The sequence below is a fragment of the Rhinolophus sinicus genome, linkage group LG02 (genome assembly GCF_036562045.2).
Source record: "Rhinolophus sinicus isolate RSC01 linkage group LG02, ASM3656204v1, whole genome shotgun sequence".
NCBI lineage: Eukaryota > Metazoa > Chordata > Mammalia > Chiroptera > Rhinolophidae > Rhinolophus > Rhinolophus sinicus.
Genome location: NC_133752.1, coordinates 45,023,374 through 45,039,333, shown reverse-complemented (window position 1 = coordinate 45,039,333; position 15,960 = coordinate 45,023,374). Strand labels below are relative to the sequence as shown.

The 15,960-nt window shown below is 37.3% G+C and overlaps 2 pseudogenes; both read left to right on the top strand.

Annotated features, from left to right (window-relative positions):
- LOC109452266 (uncharacterized) overlaps nucleotides 1-15,960 on the top strand; it is a 51,139-nt pseudogene that overhangs the window by 21,931 nt on the left and 13,248 nt on the right.
- Nucleotides 7,091-8,203, top strand: LOC141566966 (large ribosomal subunit protein mL45 pseudogene; annotated as a pseudogene).

The following is a 15,960-nucleotide window of genomic DNA, read 5'->3' as shown; positions in this document are numbered from 1 at the left end:
CATCTTCTTGACTCATCTACAACCACTGGCCATCTTCATCTTTGTGCTTGCCCTGTACCGAGAAAACTGACCCAGCATTGAACCCTGCTGTCTCAAGAGCCATATTTGGTAGGTATTGTGGTGATCATCTTTCTTTTTCCCCATCCTCCAACCCCATTTATTGGACTGGAATAACCATCGGACCCAAGAACAACTAATTCTTATGCAAGACAGTAATCTACATCCTCTAAGGTCAGATCAAAGAGATTAATTTGACTAAATGAATTTTCTTTCTTATGAATTGGACCTAAGGAACAAAGAAATAATTTATCAGTTACTGGTGGAAGCTTTAGCTTAAAATTTATGAGACAGAAGCAGAGCATGGCGGGCCATAATGGACCACGTGGGGAAGTAGAAATTATAAACAGGCAGAAACAGTTATTAAAGCAGGATAGAAAGAAGTAGATATATAGAATAGAACTGAGTAACACTAACAACAGAGTAGTAGAGGAAAGATTCTTGTACTCCTGCATCTGAGATTTCTGGAATGAGCTTAAATCCAAAACCAATTTACAGCTCTAGTTCTTGAACTTCCATGAAATCCGTCTCCTCATTCCTCCACATGAGCTAATTGTAAATGGTCTTTATTGCTTGTAAGTAAGTGAAATAACTAAAAACACTCAGCACAAACTTGTTACATTTGACAATTTTTTTTCTCAAGTGTCCTGAACTCTAAAAAGAGAGACGTAGGAAAAGAGAATGGAAATTATTTGGGGTCTAGTAAAGGATGACACCTATATGTTTCTTAATGTCGTTGCTATTAGTTAAAAATGTGACTAGTAATGACTAAATAATTCCTATTTAGGAGAAATATGTGATAAAATGGTGATGATATTGTTAAAATGACAATATTGTGCTTGATAAATTCTTCAAGGATAAGGTATTTGGGAAGAAACCTTGTTAATGGGGAACATACCCTAAGAATTTAAAATGGTATGGTGACAATACCAATTATAGATGATATAAACGGCAAGACCTGTGTCTTGGCAACTGGCAAATGATTTCAGATAACGAATAAAGTAATTGTGAAGATAAAGTAAATAAAATGATTGGGATTAATTAGAGTTGGGCTTTACACAATGATTGCTCTTTAGTCTTTGTGAACAATTGAGGTAGAGGCTACTATTTTTCCCAGCTGAATTTGATTAAGCCTGCTCAGCTGCCAAATGAAGTTAAAGATTTTGTTCATGGCAAATAGGTAAAGCTAATGATGGGTAGACTTAGTATGTAACTGATATTGGGGGCAATTTTTGATGTCAGAGGAGAATATGTGAAGTTAATAGAATACCTTGGTATTTAATTGAGAAACAGATAAAACCTAAGTCCATGGGGAGAGTCAGAATTATGGTGATTGAGGTGTGTGGCTTACATTAATTTATTGGACAGTAATCATGTCTTGTTAATTATAGCAAATATACGAAAATGTGATGCTGCTTTTGTTGATTTTGGATGGTGATTTTGGGTAAGGTATTAATTTCTAGGCTTACTCAAGCTAATGTTCATGGAGAGCCAAATACAGGATCTGGAAGTAGAGTAAATAAAACAATTATCACACAGGTGAACTTTAGTATAGAAATGATATGGTATAAACCAACATTTAAGAGTGTGGATTCAACAGTTTAATTAATTGACTTCACTTAAATGTAGTGGAATATGAGAGCATGGAAGTTTTGCATTTTCTTATCCAGATTTGAGTCTTAAAATTTATTCTTTCAAAGTAACTCTTATCACTCATATTTATGATTGCATATTGTACTAATCAGGGTCCTCCAGAGAAACAGAGCCAATGGGATATCCCATTGGCTCTGTTTCTCTGGAGGACCCTGATTTTCTTTCTATATGTATATATTTATACATATATATATATATATATACACACACATACATATAGAGATATAAATATATAGACATAGATATAGATATAGATATAGATATAGATATAGATATAGATATAGATATAGATATAGATATAGATATAGATAAGAGGAGATTTATTGTAGAAATTGACTCAAGTGAATATGGAGGCCAAGGTAGTTCCATGATCTGTGGTCTAAATGCTGGGGAACCAGGAAAGCTGGTGATATGATTCAGTCTGAGTCTGCAAGCCTGAGAACCAGGAGCACTGATGTCCTAGCTCAAGCAAAGAGAGCAAATTTCTCTTCCTCCACCTTTGGTTTCTATTCAGGTCCTCGCTGGATTGGGTGATTCCCATCCACCTTGGTGATGGGCATATTCTCTGCTCCTGATTTGTTACCTATTCAAATGTTTATCACCCTAAGGAAATCCTCTTACAGATACACCCAGAAACAATGTGTTACCAGTTACCTGGGCATCTGTTAGCCCAGTCAAGTTGACACATACAGTCAACTGTCACACATATGTATTAAAAGGCAGTTTGAGATATATTACAAATGCTTGATTTGTTTAAGGTGGAGAAAGTTTGTTCACAAGTGGCTATTTGGGTATGCAACAAGTTGAGATTTGATTAAACTCATGGAATTATAGTGTATGTCTTTATATGGTTTATTATTGGTAATTGTGATAGAGTTTGATATAAAATGCTCTTGAAAAAATCTTTAGTATATTTATTGAAAATTGTACTGCCATATTCTACTAATGAAACATTTCAGGTGGATATGAAGAATTTTCTATATAACCTGAAATAAATTTACTTATAGTTCTGATGTGATTATGGTTGCTTAAGTAGGGATGCAGATAAATCCTATCATTATCAGAGATTGAGCAGGAATATTATATTCCTTAGTTAAGTTTGATCTGATGAGAATAAGGAGAGAGGAGAATTATAGTGAATGTTATTCAATAGGAAATTGGTGACCTGTTAGGCAAGATCCAATCAGGTGCTTTGTAGCTTCGTAAACTTATCCTGATGAGAGAATAAACTGACAGATTAGATGTAGTGAACATGAATAGGAGCCTCCAATTTTTATTTATAATTGTCTCAAATTTGCGTAGATGCATCAGGACAAGAGTTCAAAGTCAGACCCAAGTGAGAGGTTAGGAGCTTTAAAATTGATGATATGGGAAGCTGTAAAATTATGAAAAAAGAACCATGGTGTTCTTCCTTTGTTAATGCTACATATCCACACAACTCCTCGTAATGATACAATAATACCTTTCTATTCTTATCAAACATCCTGCCATTTTCCAATATTCTTTAAGGAAAAATGAAGCAATTTGGGAAGCAACAGTTGTGTTACATAGGAGGTAACACTGGAACTTCCAAACCACAAGTGTCATTGTGAAAAGCAATAATTTTGAATACTAGCACTCTTTAGTTCTCCAAAAGCTTTGTGCAAATATTTGCAATAATGGATTAAAACATGAATACAATGGTAGTAAACTCTAAAGGTTCTAAAACCACACTTCTTTGAAGCATTAACTGAACCAAATATTTATATTTTGGAAGAATTAGTTGGTTGAGACAAGAATTAGTTTCCTTTTAAAGAAAATAAGCAATTTAGTTACATTCTATCAACATTTATGAGTGCCTTTTATGTGAAAATAATCACTGTGGTAAGAGCTGTAGCACAGCCATTTTTCAACTACTTCTTTTTCTAAAACCTCCCATCAGCTCAGTCACAAGTCCTATAAATTCTACCTCTTTATTTTAGCCTTGACTTAGAACCTTGCTTGCACTCAGTTCCCAACGTCATTACTGATTTTGCTTGCTCATCCTTCTACAATATACCCTCCATCCTGCCACCACAGGTATCTGTCTAAAATACCGGTTAGGTCACATTGTCTGCCTGCCTAAATTTCTTCAATGGTGCCCTACAGCCTTCAGAATTAATTTCAAACTCCTCTTCGAGGCATAAGCCCTTCTTATTCTTATCTTGGTTTCTCCAGCCTTGGTTTTCACCACATGTTCTTATGTACCTTATGTTCACACATTGGAAACTACTTGCAGTTTTGCAAAATGACCTTGCATATCTTCCTTCCCTCTATGTAATCTTTCCAGGTTCGTTTCATCTGGGAAGCACCCACTTTTTCTTTCCCATCCCCTCATTAGCCTTTGCTCCTTTCTCTTTCTTTCCCTGGTGTGAGTTATCACATCTTCTCTGGGCAACCACAGCTCCCACTCATACAGCTATCATAATACTTTCCATATGGACTTATAATTGGTTTAACTGTTTGTAGTCATCACTGGACCAGAAATTACTTAAAGACAAGAGCTATTTCTGTCCTTTCTATTTCCTTTGTAGTTGGCACAGTGTCTGGCTTGTGTCATGGACTCTTAAGTGGTCATAAGTGAAGTTAAATCTACCTCCTAAGTATTTCTCATATATGTCCCCTCTTCTCCATCTCTTCTGCCATTGTCTTAATTCAGGTCCTCGTTGCTCACCTGGATTCCTAAAACAACCTTTGTCATCACTGTTTTTAGTTCTACCCAGTGACAATTCATTCTTTATTCTCCCACTACTAGCACAATTTTTTGAATAGGTAGATCTGGTCATTTCATTGAATCACTTATAATTATCTATGCCTCCTCATTATATTAAGAAACAGTCTGAAAAACCAAACTCATGGAAATAGAGTGGAGTAGTGATTACCAGGGGCTGAAGCTGGGGGGAAATAGGGAGATGCTGGTCAAAGAGTACAAGCTTTCCATTAGAAGTTGAATAGTTCTGGGGATCTAATGCACCGCTTGTGATTACAGATAACAATAGTGTACTATGTAGTTGAAAGTTGCTAAGAGAGTAAATCTTAAATGTCCTCACCACAAAAAAAAGAATGCTAATTATTTGAGGTAATGGAGGTGTTAGCTAAAAACTATGGTGGCAATCAATTTGCAATATATGAGTGTATCAAAACTAACATGTACACCTTAAAGTTACACAATGTTATATGTCAGTTATATCTCAGTAAAGTTAGGGGAAAAAAGAACAAAGTCCAACCCTTTAGCAAAGCACCCAAACACTTTCAGGATAGGGATATTGTCTCCCTTTCTAGTCTCATCATCTGCCATGTCAGACTCAGCACAGCCACATGCTGTGCTCTGATATGCCTTGTTCTCTAGCCTCCCTCCTTTGCAGGCCTGATTTGTTCTGCTACTGCTCTCTTCCCCCTACCCCACCACTACTAACTCCTAATCATCGTTTAAGAGACCCATCCTCTCATGAGCACTTGCTACCATACCCAATCCACCCTTGTCCCCACACCCACTGTTGTAACGATTTCTTTTCTAGTCTTTCTCCCGTACAATTATTTAAGGACAAAGATTTTGTCCTGTCATTTGTCCAATTCCTGATCAATAAATATTTGTTGAACAACTAAATGAAGGACATATTTGATACAATTAGAGATAGTAAGCTGGAATTTTATTGACTTCTTTGTTTCCAGTGATAGTTGTTTTAAAAAACTTTTTGTTGGCCTAAGAACTCCTAATGGGTTTTAGGCTCTCAGTTAAACAACAGGTTCAGAACAGAAGTGTCATATTCATATTCATTCCCAGAAACATTTTTTGTGTACTGGCTATGCTCCAGTTAATACACTATATTTGTAGAGTTGATTTTGTTTTCCTTAGCTGTCCTGTCCTGAAATTACTCTTGTTAAACGTCCCCTGACCAGTTTGAATTTCCTTTGTTTAACACATTAGTAATCCTTTTCAATGTGGTATTTAACTACAAACCAAATTGCTATTCCACTCTTTCAGTTTAAGCACAAAAATAGTAGTGACATTACCGAAGGAATGACTTCTGGTTGCTGCCTTTGATCCCTCCTGTCAGTGTAATAGTAGATCAGTGACAATTACTGTGCTTTAGTTTCTAATTGTTGTGTTTCTACATAGTAATACCAGGAATATGTTGTTTTATGTCTTGATTTTGGTCACATAATTCCTTACCAAATTCAACCCGGAAGTTTTCTTTGCTAGGAGTTGTCAGTCTCTATTAGAAGATGATGCTTATCCAGAAGATCCATAATGATATATCAAAGTAAGTGATGGTTTTCTTTTTTTTAATGAAAATGGCTCTTTACTTTGGCTGATTTTTTGGTAATAAAGGGACAAGAAAATCTGAATTCTGGTTCAACTAAAATAAATGGTATTGATTTCCATCTTATTCAATATCATGGGCAAGTGTCTATATTTTTATTATGTTTCTAGTTATTTTTCTTATTCATTAGTATGAGACCTACATTTTTTTTTAACCTATATATCACATTGTGTGCTCACCACCCAGAGAGACCCACATTTTGGACATGGATCTACAAGTGATTTATCAAATTATCCAACTGCTTTATGGCTTCATAAAGTATTTATATAGTAATAAATATAGTATCTTTGACTCAGGAATACCATAAAAATAAATGGGTTTTAACTAGAGTGCTTGTTGTAGTTTCCTAGTGCTGCTGTAACAGGGTACCACAAACTGGGTGACTTAAACAGTAGAAATGTATCATCTCACAGTTCTGGAGGCTAGAAGTCAGAGATCAAAGTGTCGGTAGGTTTTGTTTCTTTTGAGGGAAGTGAAAGAAAATCTGTTCCATGTCTATCACCTAATTCTAGTAGCCTTAAGCATTCCTTGGCTTGTAGATGGTATTTTCCCTGAGTCTGCATGCAGTCTTCCTTTTGTACATATCTCAGTGTCCAAATTTTCCCTTTTTATAAGGACACAGTCATATTGGATTAGGGTGCGTCCTAATGTCTTCATCTTAACTTGATCATATGCAAAGACCCTATTTCTGAATAAGGTCACATTCACAGGTCTGGGGGGTTAGGACATCAACATATATTTTAAGAATACATTTTAAAGACTATTATGATAAAACATAGAAATAATATATAAAATAGCACTTTATGTTTTCCAAGTTTTATGAGTGATAACTTCTAAATCCGAGTTATTTCAGCTCTTTGACTGTTTTCCGCAGTTCTAAACACAGGTCTTATCGTATGCGTGCTCAACAAGAATTTGTACAATGAGTGAAGGATACTTTCCTGAAACTGTGATCCACATCGTATACTCCTGGACTGCAAGTGAGATGGTTTGGAAAACTTCGGTAATGCTTTCAGGGAACCAACACATTCCTGGTTTGTGTTTAGTACCAAATCTCTCTTTAATAATAAAATTGAGCTTTGCGTGGACAAAATGGCAGCCCCCATGCTATGGGTGTTGACTTGCTTACCCACGGCTTTAGGATGTTCGTCTTGGCAGCCAGTCCATAGCTGTAGTTCCAGCGAGAACTAAAAAATGTTTCACATGCCTACACAGGAACCCAAATACAAATCAGAAAGGAGTTTATAGAAGATGCCTGGAAAGCAGGACCGGTCATTCCTCCAGAACGTTTGGGGCATCCCATACATCTGGCCTGTATAGCTGGTATCTTTGATGCTTATGTTCCTCCAGCCGGGGATGTTCGGGTGTCATCTCTTTCAAAGGAAAACTACCACAGAACACTGACGATTGAAGAAGAATGTGGAATCACAATTGTCAAGTCAATTGGAAGATAAGACAATATGATGCTAATTTTAAACTAAAGGACCTCCATGAAAAAGCTAAGAATATCTTCGTTAAAGCTCACCTTTGCCTAAACAACTCAGACCATGACCAAATTCCTATCTTAGCAACTGAAAACTGTTTGCTGGCATGGTCTGGGACATCAAATATCAGAATGTCCACTGGAACTTCGTAGAATCTTTAGAGCCACCCCAGTGGTTCAGGTTCGCTGTTCAAGTATGCAAGACCAAGGCACCGTTTATGGGCAGGTTACAATCCACATGCACACCTGGCAGACTTTAGCCATCTAGGACCAGTCTGGCAGATTAATGTATGGGCAGGAAGATGTGTCCAAGGATGTCCTGGAGTACGTTGTCATTGAAAAGCACCTGACAAACCCCTATGGGAGCTGGAGAATGCACAGCAAGATTATCCCCCCACAGGCGCCCCCTAAGCAACCCATCTTTAAGACAGTGATGATCCCTGGCCCCCAGCTGAAGCCCTGGGAAGACTATGAAGAGCCACAAGGAGAGGCCCATAAGCCTCAGATAGCCTGATAGCACAAGTGACTTCTGGGATGAAGCATGGGTGATGAGGTGTCTGGGAGCTGTACACTCCTCCGTCTCCATCATGCAGTAGAAAGAACTACCTTTGTTCTCTCCTGACCTGCTTGGGTCTTCTCAGCAGTCTCATCCTCAACAACCACTGTTAATGTCTAGGGCCAGGTGGGTGGCTGCTATGCACAGCCATGGACCTACTTTTTTTTTTCTTCTAAAAATTATATCTAGCTTCTGGGTCTAGATGAAAGATAGTATGTTTCAGTGAACATCTGATTTCAATTTTTCTCACAGCAGGTACTGTCAGTAGCAAACTAGCAGAATTTTGTTTCTTATCACAGGGTAGGGATCAGAGTTTGAAATAAAACACTCTTGGGGAGTTGGATAAATTGTGCTGGGTTCTGTTCATTTCCCCTGATTTGGGCTAGAAGTAGACCAGCCTTCAAATGGCAGAGACGGAAGACAGGCTTAATTGTGAGTGGTAGGACTTCCATGAAATCCAGACTTGGGAAAAATAATGAGTGTTTATAAAAGATGGTTTCATTTAAGAGGGTCTTTTCTCATACACTGACTCACTGAATCAGCATTTGTATTTCACAGGATGTAAATCCAAAGAAATCATTTGTCCCTCAAAAAAATAATAAAATTGACATTCAAGAACATGCAATTAAAGTTTAAGGGTACCGTTCACAACCTTGACACAGTATTGTGACATTGTGCCACATGATTTGCTTAGTGCAGGAGTGTCCAAACTTTTTTTCAACGGTTTTCACCAAGGACCATATGTGGTAAAATACACAAACAGCCGGGCCACTCACTCGAGGTGAAGTACGTATTGCCTCACCTGGTTTATTTAAGTAAACTAAATATATTTTTGGAATTTGCTGCTGGCCAATTAACAATGGATTGCGGGCCGCAGTTGGCCCGCGGGCCGCAGTTTGGACACCTCTGGCTTAGTGAGTTAATTGGCAGACTGTGCAGCTTCAAGAGTATGGAAGCAAGTTATGCCTCCTGCAGTCCAGCTGGTTTTGCTTTTTTCATGGTTACATACAGCTCACACTAACTAGTCATCTTAAAATGTAGGACACGGGGGAGGGACAAGGAAGATGGTGAAAAGGAGGACAGATGGTTCTGCACCAGCCAGTTTTCACCCTGGAAGAAACAAACCTCAAAGTCCTCTCTACTTTTAACAATGCATTTTTACCTTTAAATAACTATAATAATAATACTTTCATTGTAATATTCTGAAATAATATTGCTTTGGCACTCCGAATGTACTCTCTTGCAGTAATTTAAGAATTAGGAGGTTGGTTCTTAAGACCTTAAAATCAAAGAATCATAGAATGCCAGAACTTTGAACTAGAGGTAACCTTATTTATCAGTTGGTTCAAAGTTCTAGCCTAGTGCACAGAACCTTCCACACCATCCTGCAAATGTTATTTGTGTTATTTTTAAACATGAAGAAGTGAACTATAACTGATATTTATGATATTATATTAGATAGTAAATACTCAGTATAAAAACAAAAATATGGTGACTTTATGCTCAAGAATTGATGTTTATGAGTGCCTTCATGAAAAACAAAATTGAAGTCTTATGTGATCCAGACACTGTCCTAGGGGCTTGGATACAACATGGAGCAAGACAGACACACCGACTCGGTTCTGTAGGAGTTTATATTCCCTCAGGGAATGAATGTTCAATTTCAATAAACTGTAGGAAGTACTACAAATGAGAAAGTTAAGAGTGTGACAGCAGCACATATCAGGACTCTTAAATTATTCTGGGGTAAGACAAGGAAAGCTTCCCTGATGCAGTAACATTTATGTCAAACCTGTAAGATTGAGGAATTAAGCATTGGGAGGAGGAAGAGAAAAGTGTTCCAAGCAAAAGTTGCAGTATGTATGAAGGCCTGGAGGTCAGAGAAAGCATGTCAATGATACTTCTTGCAAAGAATATAGCAAGTTATTCCATATTATATTTATCTTTCTTATTCAATTACAGTGTGGCTAATAGTCATCAACAGAGCTATATAGATACAGGATGCTCTTTTCAATGAATTTAATTGTGAATCATCATCTACTCTTTTTTTTTTTTACACTTTTCTCTTTCCATCATCTCAGTGAAATTTCTCAGTGACAGTGGCTCAAGGTTCCTCAATTCAGGATTGGTTTTATTAAAACTTTTATTTATTTCCTGAGCCTGATGCACTATACCTATATTATCTCATAACTCATAACCTTAGCAGCAACTATTATTATCTCCAAGTTATAATGGGGAATCTGAGCCTCAAAGAAATTAAATAATATATCCTAGGTCACACATGGCCAGGATGCCAACTCTTCTCTGTCTGCCTTTCTAGTCCTTTCTCTTTATACTCTGCATTACTGCCTATGAATTACATGATGGATTGTGAGAGGCCATATTTCAGAACGTGAGTTAAGCTTTTTGAAATTGAAAGTCTCCGTCACAAGACGTCTCTTTTCTATTCTCCCCTCATTGTGCTGAGTCTTCACTCCATTCTCCCATCTATGTGACTGCCTTTGAAAAACTCATCTCTGCTAAAGGAAACTAGAGATTCCTTAAGTACCAAATTGCTTGGTCTATCCGTTTTAATAACTGAAAATTTACACCATCTGGAAATTTGTTCCTTTATATAAATCCATTCCTCTATGCATCAGTTCAAATCAAATGTGTCAACCATGTAGTCAATGGCAGGAAAAGAGCAGAGGTGATAGGGAACTAAGAATTCAGAGCCCTTATGTCAGGAACTATGTTAGACCCTTTAAGGACATAAGTCATTTCATCCTCAGCATAAACTGTAGGGTAGGTATTGTAATTCCCATTTAACAAGTAAGGAACCATTGGTACAGTTGCCTTAGCTGCAGAGCTGGGATTTGAACTCTTGTCTGTAAGTATCCAAAGTCCTTGATTTTTCTTCTATGCTATTATTTCTTTCAAAATTTTCACTGAGAGATCCTATGTGATAGAACTGAGAACATTATGATGAGAATTGAACCCATGTTTTAACAAGACCTTTATTTTCTAATTGGCTCTGTATCGCTGATTGGTCATTTGTGCCATGAGTGCCTGGTGTGTAATAGGAACCTGAATATTTGATACATCGCATGCTTATTTAATTTTCAGCCCAGAATTTGTCGGCCACTGGTCATCATGTACACATACAGTTGGTATCACTTAACTCTTCTCCCTAAGCATACTAGTTGGAGCTTATTAATTTACCCCCACTGGATGCAGTCATATACCCAGGTACCCACGAATGTCATTACGTGTATGCCCTGAAACCTGATCCTCAGCTCTCCAGGCCGTGCATATCTGTTCCTCCCGCACTATGGATTTGGCCAGGAGAAGGATCCTGAAGTTTGTAGACCTGCCTGGGCTCCTCAGCATCACCGTAGCTTGTGTGTGGGGATTGGACAGCTCCTGCTCACTTAGCATTGTGCATGCGTCCAGGACTGCACAGGGGGAGGTGAAGCGAGAGGTAGCGAGGAACTGTACTTCAATTGCCCTTAGGTTCCTCTATCGGTAATCATGCTGCTCCCTTAATTTCATTCTGAGTGGGTGGGAACACATCTATGCCCAGTACAGTACCTGCTTCTCCCTCATTTGTTGTTGTTTTTAACATTTTCCTATCCACACCACACCTTTCCAGAGTGGCAGGGGAAAGGAGCAGGGCCTGAGCAAGAGGTCGAGAACCATTCGAGCTTCTTGCTTTTTCTTTCCAGCCATTGGCATTCCTGAAGTGTTTTGCTGGCACGTATATATGGGGAGTGGATACAGAAATAATCAGGTTAAAGTTTCAAATATTTAAAGTGGGATAGCATGCAGAGTTATTTTTGTTTTTCTCAAAACAAAACAAAACAGACTATAAATTCTGAAAAACAGCCTCACGGGTGTGTATTTGAGTAAAGTGTTTCATGAACTTGTGGGAGAAAAATTAATTTTGAAACAATCTCTTAAAGTCATAGGGCTACTCTTATAAAATGCTTTTAGAAAGCACTGACAACTTTCCAACATTAAAAAAATTATTTAAATGTAGAGCACTCTCCTCTGCCTCCCCTTGTTTTTGTTTGAGTGATCCCCAAATCAGATTGAGCTTAATTCTTTTGTTCATTGAACACTTATTTATTTATTTAGCATTTTGTTAATTTTTTAAATTGGAGGATGTAATCCTAGTTGAAAGAGAAAAAAATAACTAAAGTAGAAATAGGAAATACAATTACAATTTTAGGGTATTTTGAAAGATGACTTCCCAAAAGCATTAAAAACTGTCATGTGTGTTGTGTGTTGTGTATTGTGTGTGTGTGTGTGTGTAAAATATATTACACAGACAGATCCTGTGACTCATGAGCTATAAATAGTATGTAAACCATGGTCACATATATTAAGTTTGAAATATATAACTTTCAACAAGGTGACTCCTAAAAATGTTACTATGACTTGTAGAACTTTATGACAATATGTGTCAGAACTCATTAGGATTTTCCTTTTTCTTATGAACACTTATTTATTGAATTGCTGCCTATTTCCCTATTTCCCGGGAACTGGGTACACAGTAGCTACCAGTCGAGATATAGCTCCTGCCCTCATGGAATTTAACTGATGTTGGCTAATATTTATTACATACTTATCTTGTGCCAGACATTTAATGCCATCATCTCATTTAATTCTCTTATCGACCCTGTGAGGTAGGTACTAGTTTTAGTCCTATTTTAAAGATGAGGATAATGCAGCTTAGGGACGCTGAGTATCACAGCTAGTAAATAAGTCATCTGTGGGAATAAACAAATTAGTGATGGGAATGACCCCAAAGATAAGTGGGATGGTTCACGTTTTAGAGCAATGATAGCCTGTGCGGACTTTGAATGTCCATGGCTTTAAAATGAAAAGCAAAAGTAGAAAGTAGCCTTGGTTTGAAAATATTTTCTAAAGCTTTCTTTTGAACTCTCATTAACCCTTTTGTTTTTTCCCCAGGTCCTAGAAGGATGGACTAGGAGTACAAACCGGAGGCTCAGGTACAAAATCTCAGGTATATCTAACCAAAGTCTTTACACATGTAAGTGTGTAATTTCCATTACACCTGTTATTCTTGATTGGTCTTTGACATCCTGAGGCTTGTGAGATTTGTTGGTCCCTAAGTCTGCCACCCTTAACCATAAGCATTTGGGAGTCTCCAAACAACCTATGCTTGTGCTGTAATCTGACTTCAATTTGCATATGATTTACATACAATTTTTCTGTATAGCAACGGTTATCAGGAACTACTCTATTTCACTTAAACCAGATGAAAAATATGGAAAGTCTGTGAATTGGTGTTGTTAAAATTAAATACAAAATGGAGACTGGGCCTGAAAATTCCCTGGCAGACAAAATCATGTAAGCCAACAAGTACAACTAACTAACTTATTTCTTGAATGTAAGTAAAAGTTAACTTAGGTTTTTTTGTTGTTGTTTTGTTTTGTTTTTGTAAATGCCTCCGATGATCATAAATAAAATGTTGTCATTGTGCAAATGGTATAGGATAATCACTTTTAACCAATCCCCAGCCCTATCTGGAAACCTCCATTGTAATAACCAATCACTGTAAAGGTTAAACAACTTCCCATTTTTACTTTATGAGACCTCCTATAGTATAATGCCCCCCAAGCTTCATATTAGTTTTAAATTTGAAAGCTCCCAGTTCATGAACTGTTCTTATATAATGATAACATTTTACTAAATACTATTTATCAATCTAATGGTTTTAATTTTGCTATTTCTGGATATTTGACAGTGTTATGGGTTGAATTGTGTTTCTCCAAAATTCATATGTTGAAGTCCTAACCCCTAGTACTTCAGGATGTGACTATATTGGAGGTAGGATAAAAGAGGCAAATAAATTAAGATGAGGTCATTAGAGTGGGCACTAATCCAATATGACTAGTATCCTTATAAGAAGAGGGAGGTAGGACAGAGATACATACAGAGTGAAGAGCATGTGAAGACCTAGGGAGAAGATGGCCCTCTACAAGCCAAACAGATTGGCCTCAGAAGAAACCAATCCTTCTAAAACCTTGATCTCATACTTCTAATCTCTAGAATTGTAAGAAAGCAAATTTTTGTTGTTTAAACCACTCGGTCTGTGGTACTTTGTTATGGCAGCCCTAATACAATTGGCTTCTAAATATGTGCTGAAAGGGTTGTGAGTTTCCAATTAGACACATTCAATTTATATAATATAGTATTGCACCAAAGAAGATCCTCCAAAATAATCAGTTTTGACAATGTATTTTTCCTGATGGAATAAGCACTCAGAAATTCAGGGTTATGGCCCTAGTTCAGTTGGTGGCAGTTAATAAAGTGTATGTGGCCTTCGACCATCTCCTAACCAAAAATTGTTCTATCACTATGTAAAATTGGTATAATGGCACTCTTTTTCTTCATGAAGTCTATAATTAAAGTTACATAAATGGGTAATTTTTAATCATAAACCCTTCATTTAAAATAAAGTTGGTAATTTGATTCTGTTGTCTGAAAAATTATATTTTGCTGATACTTCTTCTTGGGTATCAGATGCAAAACGTATGGGGGCAAGACTGTACAGGGAGAAAAAGATCAGGAAAAGTATTCACTGGATTTTAATTAAAACATTGTTTGTTGCACTTTAATAGAGTGAAGGATATGTATATGTTATAAAAAACTACTGAAGTCTGCCTTTTGCTCATAAAAAAAAACAGCTGGTTTTTTAGCGTTTGTGTGTATTCAAGATCAGTGTTCACTGAGAAAAAGAAAATCCACAGCCATTTGGAGAAGAAAATAAAAATTTAGCTTACTCACCACTCATTAAAAAACATTCTTTATGTGCACATGGAACATAAAGCTCATTAGATTTACAATCCAGCCACTTCCAGATCTTATAAAGCTTAATCTCTGGATTAGGTGTCATTTTTTTAGTAGACTATTTTAGACCTGAAATTGGAAATTTGTGCAATATAACTATTTATTCACACTGCTACCAGGCAGTGTCACTAAGGACCAGTAAACTATGGACCATGTGCCTACTCTGACTTCTGGAAATCTGGAATTCTGGGATAAGATGATAGGATGGTGACCCCAAGAGATCAGAGCTTCTCTTCACCCCCCCCCCACTTCTTTACATTGATTTGAAATCTAACAACTCTGAGAATCTGAGAAAAGGAAAATTCTCACAACAGATTTACTGATAACCCTAGAGGAAGTTCCCATGCCTTCATGTGCCCCTTTCAAAAGAATTCAGCAGGAATATACAGAAAGTAATGATTTTAAAGGACACCTGGTTTTGAGCCTTGGCAGCCTTTCCTAGTTATCAGTGAAAAGACTTGTGATGTTTCAGGAAAGATGAAAACCTCAAACTCTCCCTCCAAATATGTTAGGATTTCTGGGTCTATTGCCAGGATCTAAAATGAATTTCTATCATCCATGAAGCAACAAAACACAACTGAAAAATTAAAATAGTTTTGACAGACCACCTGCATTATACTCCTGGAAACAGAATGATTCTTCCGAATTGAAAGTAGTTATAAAGACCTTTCATCTCCCCTCCCCTGCCTTGAATGTGTTGGCCATACTTTCGGAAGCAGCCAGATTGCAGGTTTCCGTATGCCCACCTACTTCCACCCTACAAATCAACAAATATCCATCTGAGAATTGCACCTCCCTGAAAGCAACTGGGTAAGATCTAGGAAGGAATCAAACTGGCCCATTGCATTCTGGGATGTAGAAATCCTACCACACCCCCAACTCCAGAACACTGTAAGAAGGGATAAGAATTAGAACAGTCCTTGTGGCAGTGCCCACTGGGGGTTGCAGCTTTATGTACAGTCTATTTTTTCAGAATATTAGAGCTCTGGAAAGTGAAGGAAAGAGAATAT